This window comes from Salvelinus fontinalis, unplaced genomic scaffold, assembly GCF_029448725.1.
Source record: "Salvelinus fontinalis isolate EN_2023a unplaced genomic scaffold, ASM2944872v1 scaffold_0238, whole genome shotgun sequence".
Classification (NCBI taxonomy): domain Eukaryota; kingdom Metazoa; phylum Chordata; class Actinopteri; order Salmoniformes; family Salmonidae; genus Salvelinus; species Salvelinus fontinalis.
This window is the reverse complement of record NW_026600447.1, coordinates 89,297-101,796: the sequence shown is the minus strand read 5'-3', so window position 1 is coordinate 101,796 and position 12,500 is coordinate 89,297.

Below are 12,500 nucleotides of genomic sequence, written 5' to 3'. Positions count from 1 at the left end.
ATGTGATAGGAATGCTTCCGACAGGAAGCTGTGATTATTGCCAGGAAACAGAGACTGTGGAACGTGTACTGATACAGTGTGGACATTATTGGAGGGAAAGAGAGAGGATCTAGTATGAAGGAGAAGGGGATATAGGATACAATTAGTTTAAGTAGTATATTGAGTAGAACGCTATTAGATATAGTCTCAGATATTTTATATTTTTTAAAGAGCAACAGGGCTGGCAGATAGGATTTAGTTTCTTCCTGTCTCTGGCCCACACTCCAGTACAGTAGGTGGCGATAATGCACCATAACGTTGGATACCAACTGCCGATAAACCCCACCGAAGAAGAATACGTATATTTCCTTGATTCTAATTGGCTGGCTTTCACTTTTTTGTTTTGTGTTGAAAAGAGCGGCTGAAGAACTGTGGCATAAAGTAAATATACCCTTTCCAAGTGCAGTTTCAACTGTCCGTATACCATTCAGTAACTCAACAGGTATGTCATTATTCAATTGTGCACAAACCATTTGGAGAATATTTTCGCTGTACAATAAGTTACGTTTGCAAACGAAAACAAGCCTTGGTGCACACTACTGCAAGCTACACGTTTGCTTTGGGACACACGATCCGGAGTACAGAGAAATCATCCGGAGTACAGACTCCTGACGATGTGTCACAAAGCTAGCTACATGATGGATGGATGGAGTGAGTGTTCAAACTGATTGATGCTAGAGCAACATACTCTGTACAAGTTAGGCTAACGAACCAGCTAACTAGATAAAAACACAATTTACATCACCAATGTGCTGTAATATTATCATTTTTTTCATGCGTTTGTTTAACTGCATTGTATCTAGCTAGTTAGGTACATATTTAAACTGTGTCCTGGAGGATAATGAGAAACCGCTCAAGTTGCTTGGCAGTCAAGTCCTGCAGGCTGAGATCCGTGACCTGTACGAGCTGCTCTAACTCAAGTTTTTAACAACCGCCTCAGGCAGCACAAACCTTTTTTAGGGTTCTTAAACTGGTGAGCGTCGTGAGTTAGACCTGCATTCGCCTACTTCTTTGTCTCCTCAAATACCCCCAACAGTACACATTTGTGTTTTAGCCCCGGACCAATTCAACTCATTCGGGACTTGATGATTAGTTGGAAAGTTGTATCAGGTGTGCTTGTCAGGGGTTACAATAAAAATGTGTACTATTGGGGTATTTGAGGACTGGAGTGGATAAACACTGGCCTTGACCATTATTTGTTTTTATTTGTTTAACTAGGCAGGTCAGTTAAAAACAAATTCTTATTTACAATGACAGCCTACAATGAGAGCCAATGACAGATTACATAGTTTTGTCTTGTGACATTGAGAGAGCAACATTTGAGTCAAATCCACAAATTCAGTTCAACAAGAACTTCCCAGTCCTACAAAAGAACTTGCACGGTACATAGAAGCTAATGACCAAGACATGGGGTGTCAAATTGAATTGTCTATTTAATGAGCTTTAGGAACTACCATGTCTGCCAGCCTGGACTGCCTCTTTGCCTTGGTCATGGTACTACCATGTCTGCCAGCCTGGATTGCCTCCTTGTCATGGTACTACCATGTCTGCCAGCCTGGACTGTCTCCTTGCCTTGGTCATGGTACTACCATGTCTGCCAGCCTGGACTGCCTCCTTGCCTTGGTCATGGTACTACCATGTCTGCCAGCCTGGACTGCCTCTTTGCCTTGGTCATGGTACTACCATGTCTGCCAGCCTGGATTGCCTCCTTGTCATGGTACTACCATGTCTGCCAGCCTGGACTGTCTCCTTGCCTTGGTCATGGTACTACCATGTCTGCCAGCCTGGACTGCCTCCTTGCCTTGGTCATGGTACTACCATGTCTGCCAGCCTGGACTGCCTCTTTGCCTTGGTCATGACCTCTCTGAGGGCATTGTCTCTTTTGACCTTGCAATGTTCATGAATCATTTGGTCAATCAAGAGAAACGTTTTACATATTTGGAATTGAACAGATGCATCAGCCAATTTGAAATAGCTTGGGAGTGATGGTAATGACAGACCTCCTGAGATCAGCCCTGGCAGTGAGACGGAGGTTGTGATGTCAGTCCACTACAACTTTGTAGCAGCACTGGCTTCTTTTTCCTCATTCTACACCTTCAGTACCAGGAGGAGGCGTCACGCATCCAAAGGTAAACAAAAATATACTTCTTCCTTTGGAGAATTCCTTTGGGGGCTTTTAAACTGAGGTATTTTGTATGACCGCTTGGTTTGGCAGGTTTAATTGAATCAAAATATGTTGATAAGTTTGAAAGGATCCTTTTGTCAGAGCATAAACACGTCATGCGAAGCCGCTATTTGAACTGGGGACAATGTACAGAGGTAATTGACATCCGGTTTGGAGCGAGCGGTCGCATTTGCATTCGCTCTGCAGGTAGTATAACTTTTCATTACATTTTATTACATTTCATTATAGTACAACGGTTTAATTTGTCTAACCTTAGCAATTTCTTCTTAGCTAGCTACTTAGCCGTCTGTGTATAAAAGATAATTGCGTAATCATCGTATTCCGTCGTCTATCGTAGTCCACACTGCTATCTGCCCAGCAGCTAGCAAACGTCCACCGTCTACCGAATAGTAGTATAACTGTTCATTACATTTCATTATAGTACAACGGTCTGATTTTCATTTTCACTACAGTACAACGGTTTGATTTGTTTGATCTTAGCTAGCTACATAGCCGTCTTTGCATCAAACATAATTGTGTAGTTATTGAGGTTCGCCAGCCAGCTATTTTCGCCCTAACGTAACGCAACGTAGCCAACACGGCTAGCTAGCCAGCTTGCCACCGAATAGCAGCATTGTAGAAACGAGTGCATTACAACGGAACGACTTGATCAGTGTAGTGTTGGCTGACTACACAGTTGTCTTTGCTATCTTTGATTTGTATTTGTTCGATCTTAGCTAGCTACTTAGCTGGCTACATAGCCGTCTTTGTATCGGTGATAATTGTGTAGTTATCAAGGTTCGCTGAGGTTCGCTAGCCAGGTATTCTCGCCCTAACGTAACGTAACGTAGTAAACCCTGCTAGCTAGCCAGCTAGCCACCAATTAGCAGCACTGTAGAAACGATTACATTACAACGGAACGACTTGACTTGTGTAGTGTTAGCTAGCTACATAGTTTTCTCTGCTATCTTTGTATCTAAGATAATTGTGTAGCTTTGAGTAATTATCGGTTAGCTAGCCAGCTATTTTTCGCCTGCCGCGCTGCCGTCCTCCTACCTAGCCAACGCTGCTAGCTAGCCAACTTCTACCGAATAGCAGCACTGTAGAAACTTACATTACAACGGAACGACTTGATTAGCGTAGTGTTAGCTAGTTGTCTTTGCTGTCCTTGTATCCACGATAATTGTGTAGTTTAGAGAAATTTAGTGAAATTGTCGAGGTTACCTAGCCAGCTTCACTTTCAACAACGTAGCCACTGCTAGCCAGGCTACTTCACCAGCCAGCAGTACTATATCATTTTAGTCAATAAGATCTTGTATTTTATTTTTATTTTTTTGCAACGTAAGCTTAACTTTCTGAACATTCGAGACGTGTAGCCCACTTGTCATTCTAATCTCCTTTGCATTAGCGTAGCCTCTTCTGTAGCCTGTCAACCATGTGTCTGTCTATCCCTGTTCTCTCCTCTCTGCACAGACCATACAAACGCTTCACACCGCGTGGCCGCGCCCACCCTAACCTGGTGGTCCCAGCCCGCACGACCCACGTGGAGTTCCAGGTCTCCGGTAGCCTCTGGAACTGCCGATCTGCGGCCAACAAGGCAGAGCTCATCTCAGCCTATGCGTCCCTCCAGTCCCTCGACTTCCTGGCACTGACGGAAACATGGCTCACCACAGATAACACTGCTACTCCTACTGCTCTCTCTTCGTCTGCCCACGTGTTCTCGCACACCCCGAGACCTTCTGGTCAGCGGGGTGGTGGCACCGGGATCCTCATCTCTCCCAAGTGGTCATTCTCTCTTTCTCCCCTTACCCATCTGTCTATCGCCTCCTTTGAATTCCATGCTGTCACAGTTACCAGCCCTTTCAAGCTTAACATCCTTATCATTTATCGCCCTCCAGGTTCCCTTGGAGAGTTCATCAATGAGCTTGATGCCTTGATAAGCTCCTTTCCTGAGGACGGCTCACCTCTCACAGTTCTGGGTGACTTTAACCTCCCCATGTCTACCTTTGACTCATTCCTCTCTGCCTCCTTCTTTCCACTCCTCTCCTCTTTTGACCTCACCCTCTCACCTTCCCCCCCTACTCACAAGGCAGGCAATACGCTTGACCTCATCTTTACTAGATGCTGTTCTTCCACTAACCTCATTGCAACTCCCCTCCAAGTCTCCGACCACTACCTTGTATCCTTTTCCCTCTCGCTCTCATCCAACACTTCCCACACTGCCCCTACTCGGATGGTATCGCGCCGTCCCAACCTCCGCTCTCTCTCCCCCGCTACTCTCTCCTCTTCCATCCTATCATCTCTTCCCTCTGCCCAAACCTTCTCCAACCTATCTCCTGATTCTGCCTCCTCAACCCTCCTCTCCTCCCTTTCTGCATCCTTTGACTCTCTATGTCCCCTATCCTCCAGGCCGGCTCGGTCCTCCCCTCCCGCTCCGTGGCTCGACGACTCATTGCGAGCTCACAGAACAGGGCTCCGGGCAGCCGAGCGGAAATGGAGGAAAACTCGCCTCCCTGCGGACCTGGCATCCTTTCACTCCCTCCTCTCTACATTTTCCTCTTCTGTCTCTGCTGCTAAAGCCACTTTCTACCACTCTAAATTCCAAGCATCTGCCTCTAACCCTAGGAAGCTCTTTGCCACCTTCTCCTCCCTCCTGAATCCTCCTCCCCCTCCCCCCCCCCTCCTCCCTCTCTGCAGACGACTTCGTCAACCATTTTGAAAAGAAGGTCGACGACATCCGATCCTCGTTTGCTAAGTCAAACGACACCGCTGGTTCTGCTCACACTGCCCAACCCTGTGCTTTGACCTCTTTCTCCCCTCTCTCTCCAGATGAAATCTCGCGTCTTGTGACGGCCGGCCGCCCAACAACCTGCCCGCTTGACCCTATCCCCTCCTCTCTTCTCCAGACCATTTCCGGAGACCTTCTACCTTACCTCACCTCGCTCATCAACTCATCCCTGACCGCTGGCTACGTCCCTTCCGTCTTCAAGAGAGCGAGAGTTGCACCCCTTCTGAAAAAACCTACACTCGATCCCTCCGATGTCAACAACTACAGACCAGTATCCCTTCTTTCTTTTCTCTCCAAAACTCTTGAACGTGCCGTCCTTGGCCAGCTCTCCTGCTATCTCTCTCAGAATGACCTTCTTGATCCAAATCAGTCAGGTTTCAAGACTAGTCACTCAACTGAGACTGCTCTTCTCTGTATCACGGAGGCGCTCCGCACTGCTAAAGCTAACTCTCTCTCCTCTGCTCTCATCCTTCTAGACCTATCGGCTGCCTTCGATACTGTGAACCATCAGATCCTCCTCTCCACCCTCTCCGAGTTGGGCATCTCCGGCGCGGCCCACGCTTGGATTGCGTCCTACCTGACAGGTCGCTCCTACCAGGTGGCGTGGCGAGAATCTGTCTCCTCACCACGCGCTCTCACCACTGGTGTCCCCCAGGGCTCTGTTCTAGGCCCTCTCCTATTCTCGCTATACACCAAGTCACTTGGCTCTGTCATAACCTCACATGGTCTCTCCTATCATTGCTATGCAGACGACACACAATTAATCTTCTCCTTTCCCCCTTCTGATGACCAGGTGGCGAATCGCATCTCTGCATGTCTGGCAGACATATCAGTGTGGATGACGGATCACCACCTCAAGCTGAACCTCGGCAAGACGGAGCTGCTCTTCCTCCCGGGGAAGGACTGTCCGTTCCATGATCTCGCCATCACGGTTGACAACTCCATTGTGTCCTCCTCCCAGAGCGCTAAGAACCTTGGCGTGATCCTGGACAACACCCTGTCGTTCTCCACCAACATCAAGGCGGTGGCCCGTTCCTGTAGGTTCATGCTCTACAACATCCGCAGAGTACGACCCTGCCTCACACAGGAAGCGGCGCAGGTCCTAATCCAGGCACTTGTCATCTCCCGTCTGGATTACTGCAACTCGCTGTTGGCTGGGCTCCCTGCCTGTGCCATTAAACCCCTACAACTCATCCAGAACGCCGCAGCCCGTCTGGTGTTCAACCTTCCCAAGTTCTCTCACGTCACCCCGCTCCTCCGCTCTCTCCACTGGCTTCCAGTTGAAGCTCGCATCCGCTACAAGACCATGGTTGCCTACGGAGCTGTGAGGGGAACGGCACCTCAGTACCTTCAGGCTCTGATCAGGCCCTACACCCAAACAAGGGCACTGCGTTCATCCACCTCTGGCCTGCTCGCCTCCCTACCACTGAGGAAGTACAGTTCCCGCTCAGCCCAGTCAAAACTGTTCGCTGCTCTGGCACCCCAATGGTGGAACAAACTCCCTCACGACGCCAGGACAGCGGAGTCAATCACCACCTTCCGGAGACACCTGAAACCCCACCTCTTCAAGGAATACCTAGGATAAAGCAATCCTTCTGCCCCCCCCCCCCCCCCTTAAAATGATCTAGATGCACTATTGTAAAGTGGCTGTTCCACTGGATGTCATAAGGTGAATGCACCAATTTGTAAGTCGCTCTGGATAAGAGCGTCTGCTAAATGACTTAAATGTAAATGTAAATGTAATGCAGCACACTTCAGACACTATTAAAGACATCACAGAACATAATCCTTGTCTGGATGTGCTCTTTGTTTTCACAGATTTAGCTGGAATCAATCCATCCACTGGTTCGAAGACCGCCACAGCAGAGGTCGTTAGCAACCAAAGCGGAAAGCTAGCGGAGAAGAAGAGACACAATTCATATCCATGTCTAACGCACTTTTGTACGTCGCGCTGTTCCGTACATTTGACCTTATTTTAGCACCCCAAACAACGTAATACTTCCAGGTCAACTGTACTATGTAAAACACAATTTCTCCCCTTTCCAGCAAAATCCACCACGAGACCTTCATGCTGCCGGTCTCTGCAGGTGGAGCTTCGCCGTGTCTTTTTTTAAAATGGCGGCGGGGGGAGTGAAGGCTACTGAGTGATAGTGAAAGGGGGAAGATATGTTGTATGGGGAAACAGCTTTTTTTCACCTGATTTGTCCAACTTTTCTCTAAAATTAAATTAAAACACTAAAAAGAGTTTATAAAATGTTTCACTACATACCTGTTTGAAGGTCTGTGTCGAATTTGAAGAGAGGTTTAGGGCTATGCTAACGCTAGCTTCAAGATTATACTGCGGCTGTCACGGCTTTCGAGAGTCATGATGGTAATGATGAAAAAAATAATGTGCTATTGATTGAATGAACTACTGTATTGATAAACTCATGAGTAATTAACTTGCACTTGTAACGGATGTGAAATGGCTAGCTAGTTAGCGGGTACGCGCTAGTAGCATTTCAATCAGTTACGTCACTTGCTCTGAGACTTAAGTAGTGTTGTCCCCTTGCTTTGCAAGGGCCGTGGCCTTTGTGGAGCGATGGCTAACGACGCTTCATGGGTGGCTGTTGATGTGTGCAGAGGGTCCCTGGTTCGTGCCCGTGTCGGGGCGAGGGGACGACGTAAAGTTATACTGTTACATTGATGCTGTTGACCCGGATCACTGGTTGCTGCGGAAAAGGAGGAGGTTGAAAGGGGGGTGAGTGTAACGGATGTGAAATGGCTAGCTAGTTATCGGGTACGCGCTAGTAGCATTTCAATCAGTTACGTCACTTGCTCTGAGACTTAAGTAGTGTTGCCCCTTGCTTTGCAAGGGCCGCGGCTTTTGTGGAGCGATGGGTAACGACGCTTCGTGGTTGACTGTTGTTGATGTGTGCAGAGGGTCCCTGGTTCGCGCCCGTGTCGGGGCGAGGGGACGCTGTAAAGTTAGATCTGTTACACACTCACCATTATGTCTCTAAATACAATTTAAATAAACAATATTAATATAAAAAACTGAAATAACTAACAACAGTTATAATACCAACTCACTCCTTCCTGACATTTTCACTGAGTGTACAAAAACGTTATCAACACCTGCTCTTTCCATGACATATCCAATAAACGTTATGTTGGATTACATGGAAATGTTATCAACATTTGTGAGTCCACTTCCCTGGAACCATCTTAATAATAAATAATGTTGCATGAACACACAACAACAACAAAAAAACGACTTTTATTTTGACAGGAGATGTCTGGAAAGGGAACGGCCCAACAAAAGCCCAATCAACGGCGCAGCTACACCTCCGAACAGCTACAGGCTGCTGTCGAGGAGGTGAAGTGCAGGGAGGAGCCTGAGGGAGGTGGCTCTTGAGTTCAGTATACCTCACACCACTCTCCAGGAATAGAAAAATATATGTATGTGTGTGTGCCAATGTCCTTCACCTAAACCTTGCAATCACCCCAGATGAGGAGGCCCAGCTGCTATTGCTATATCCTGTGGATGGCCGAACATGCCTTTCCTCTCAGCAGGACAGTCAAAAAGCTCCTTGCTTTCGAGATCATTAAGAAGAGTGGACGCACCATTACTGTCAACTTAGAGCGGGGTCTTTGTGACAACTGGCGGTTGAGATTCAGGACTCGCCACCCTGAACTGTCCAGCAGGATCCCAGACACCTTGGAACGGGCCAGGGTGCATGGGACAACTCATGAGGCAATCAAGGGCTTCTTCAATAAGTATGGGTTTGGAAAAAGAAAAGCCACACCTCACCTTTAACTGTGATGAGACGGGGTTCGGCGACAAGTCCAGGGAGCGGGTGCTGGTGCAGAAGGGCAGAGCATGTTTATCAGCAACAGCACACCACCAGGGAGCACATCACTGTGCATGACTGCGTGAATGCAGCGTGTGAGAGTATCTCTTCCGGTTTATCTTCTACACCGTCAATGCCTCCCCTGTACTGCCTACTCCCTGGAGTGACCCAAGGACGCCCTTTATGGAGTTTCCCCCTTGCTGATAGGCCCCTTCTCTTCATAATGGATCAGCACGAGACGCATGGCATCCAGGGACGTTGTTAGGTTCTGCTGGGAGAACATGGAGGCGGTGTTGCTGCCATCACACACCACCCATGTGATGCAGCCGCTGGATATCGGTGTCTTTGGCTCCCTGAAGTGGGTTTTCACCACCAACGCTGCACACCTGGTGCAGGGGGGATGTTGTCTCTGCCGTGCTGCACCAGGCCTGCACCAAGGCGGTGAGCAGGGAAAACAGAGTGGGTTTAGGAAGGTTTGGGTTTCCCCCCGAACCGGAAGGCCTAGGACCACACCCAGATGGTGAGGATCGCAGCGGCCCCCACAGCAGCCACCCTGGCAGCTCCTACAGCAGTGGACAACGCAATTCCAGCAGCATCAACCCCATCTCCTGTGTGCTGTCCCACCTGCAAGCAGGTCACCCCAACCAACCCCCTGGTGGCTGCAGCAGTTGTCTCAGTGAGGCTGGCAAACATCCTGACGCCTCCCACCTTGGCAAACAGCAGCCGACCGTGAGGCGTGGACTTCCCCTAACAGCTCGGGTCATTACCGCTGACGACTTCAATGAAATGCTCATCCAGAAGGAGACGGAGAAGCACAGGAGGCGGGAGGAACTGCACAGGAGGCGGGAGGAACTGCACAGGAGGCGGGAGGAACTGCACAGGAGGCGGGAGGAACTGCACAGGAGGCGGGAGGAACTGCACAGGAGGCGGGAGGAACTGCACAGGAGGCGGGAGGAACTGCACAGGAGGCGGGAGGAACTGCACAGGAGGCGGGAGGAACTGCACAGGAAGAGAGAGGAGAACAAGAAACGCAGACTGAGGTACCAGGTAGTAGACCTCGCCGGGGTGGGGGGGGGGGGGCACTGTGCCATCTGCTGAAACATCGAGCCACCGATTGATGAGGACGACGTTGACGAGTGGGTACAGTTTGAGTTCTGCCAGCTCTGGTTACGTCTCCAGTGCCTGGAGGTGGTGACTGGTACTGTACCTAGTGCCAGAAGCTGTAGAAAGAAGACCCACAAACACACACAGAACATTTAGTAAATCGTATTTTTTATTTTTTATTTTTTACAACCAATATTTTTATTCACCTTGATGCTTTTATTCCTGTCAGTTATTCCAATAGATGTTTTATTCCTGTCAGTTATTCGGGAGGCGTTGGATCAGCGTTCTCGTCGTGACCTCCTGTTTACAGGGAAGCCAACGGTCCAAAAGCAGTCCCTAGTTCAGAACTAAAGCAGTTTGGTGACATGATGTTAAAGGCTGTGCACTTTGGTCTTTTTAGAAAACAGAAAAAAAAGAGACATGCAGGAATCTCATTTCGGGTTAGAGCATGTCATGTCCAAATCAGTTTAATAGATGGCATCATTATCATTAGGACACGTGCTTATCGCACACGTGACATTTCATATTTCAGTTATTGAACACGCAACACACAGTACTCATGAATAGGTTGGCACGGCAAAGGTCACAACATTAACGCAGCAAACGTGAGAGACTACAAAGAAGCTCTGTCAGCAGGTTTGTGTCAATGTAGATCAGAGGTCGACACGGTGATATTCTTTTTAAGATTCTGCACATCAGTCTTATGCAGTTCATTATTGATTGATTCATTTGTTTGTGTTATTGATGACCACATTTCAATTAACGACCTACTCATGAAATATTAGTTTAATATTAGCCATACTGATATTAATAGTAATTTAGATGAAAATCATGAATGGTGATGTTTTCTTACAAGTGTATATGGTTAAGAGTGTTTAATCTGCGAGAGAAGGGCGACCCCTGGTGGAAAGAGGCTGTACGGCACAACATGAGTTACAAATGCGTGCCGTACGTTACGAGTGACGCGTCACGATGTAACGTACCGTGTCAGAGGAGTCAGTTTTTTTTTTCTTTTCTTTTTTTTTCTCTCGAATTCTATTAGTCCATTACCATGTCAATCAACGCTGAATCGAAAATTAGTTCAAACCCCCCGGATTTTGATTCCAACACAGTCGCTACAGTCCCATTCGTTTTCCTTGCAGCCTCGTTTGGAATGGAGTTTGTCACCGTTATAGGCTAGTTCCACATACATTTACATTTATTTTAGTCAATTGTGACCTGCTCAAGCACGTTTGGTTTGTTGATTATCCAGTATGCAATTGACACATTGTTGAGGAAGTAATGCTACTTTGAATGTTAGGTTTAGGTTTGTAATTGAGGCATTTGTGCTGCAGCCCATTTGCCTTTAGGTTATTGTCATTTCCTACCGAGCGACGGGGAAGTTGTACTAATGGAGCTTATTGAATGTGTTTGTCACTTTTTTGTTGTTGGTTTGTTTACATTAAACCATGCTAAAGAACATATTTGTACTGTGTTTACTTGTTTTGGTAATGCAAATGTTTTTTGAAGTTTACAGTACTATTGACATATTTAATCTGTACATTTTGTTACTGTAAAAGCACGTACAGCAGATCTGTAGTTTTACAGCAAAAATACTGTAAAATTACAGTAAGTTGACGGCAATTCGAGTTTCCAAGTAATTACTGTAAAATAGAAGCACAATAATATATTGTAATTAGAAAGGTTAACAGGTACTATAAAAATGCAGCATATTGCTGTTATTGTAGTACATCTACAGCAACATGTAATTCTAATTTACAGTAAATCATTGTTTTACAGTACTTTTACGGGCAACTTTTTTTCCTGTTAATTTACTGTAATTTCATTTTTTTTTTTTTACAGTGAGTTTTGATTACCCTTGCATTTTGAGCAATGCATAACTCGGTTGTAAGAAAATTAAACTGGATGTGCAAAGATGCCAGAGAATTCACAATTTTGCACACCTTTGGTAGTTGGTACTTAGCACATTTGTCGCCTGCTGGAGGTCATTTTGCAGGGCTCTGGCAGTGCTCCTCCTACTCCTCCTTGCACAAAGGCGGAGGTAGCGGTCTTGCTACTGGGTTGTTGCCCTCCTACGGCCTCCTCCACGTCTCCTGATGTACTGGCCTGTCTCCTGGTAGCGCCTCCATGCTCTGGACACTACACTGACAGACACAGCAAACCTTCTTGCCACAGCTCGCATTGATGTGCCATCCTGGATGAGCTGCACTACCTGAGCCACTTGTGTGGGTTGTAGACTGTCTTATGCTACCACTAGAGTGAAAGCACCGCCAGCATTTAAAAGTGAGCAAAACATCAGCCAGGAAGCATAGGAACTGAGAAGTGGTCTGTGGTCACCACCTGCAGAACCACTCCTTTATTGGGGGTGTCTTGCTAATTGCCTATAATTTCCACCTGTTGTCTAATCCATTTGCACAACAGCATGTGAAATTTATTGTCAATCAGTGTTGCATCCTAAGTGGACAGTTTGATTTCACAGAAGTGTGATTGACTTGGAGTTACATTGTGTTGTTTAAGTGTTCCCTTTATTTTTTTGAGCAGTGTATATATACCAGTCAAAAGTTTGGGCACA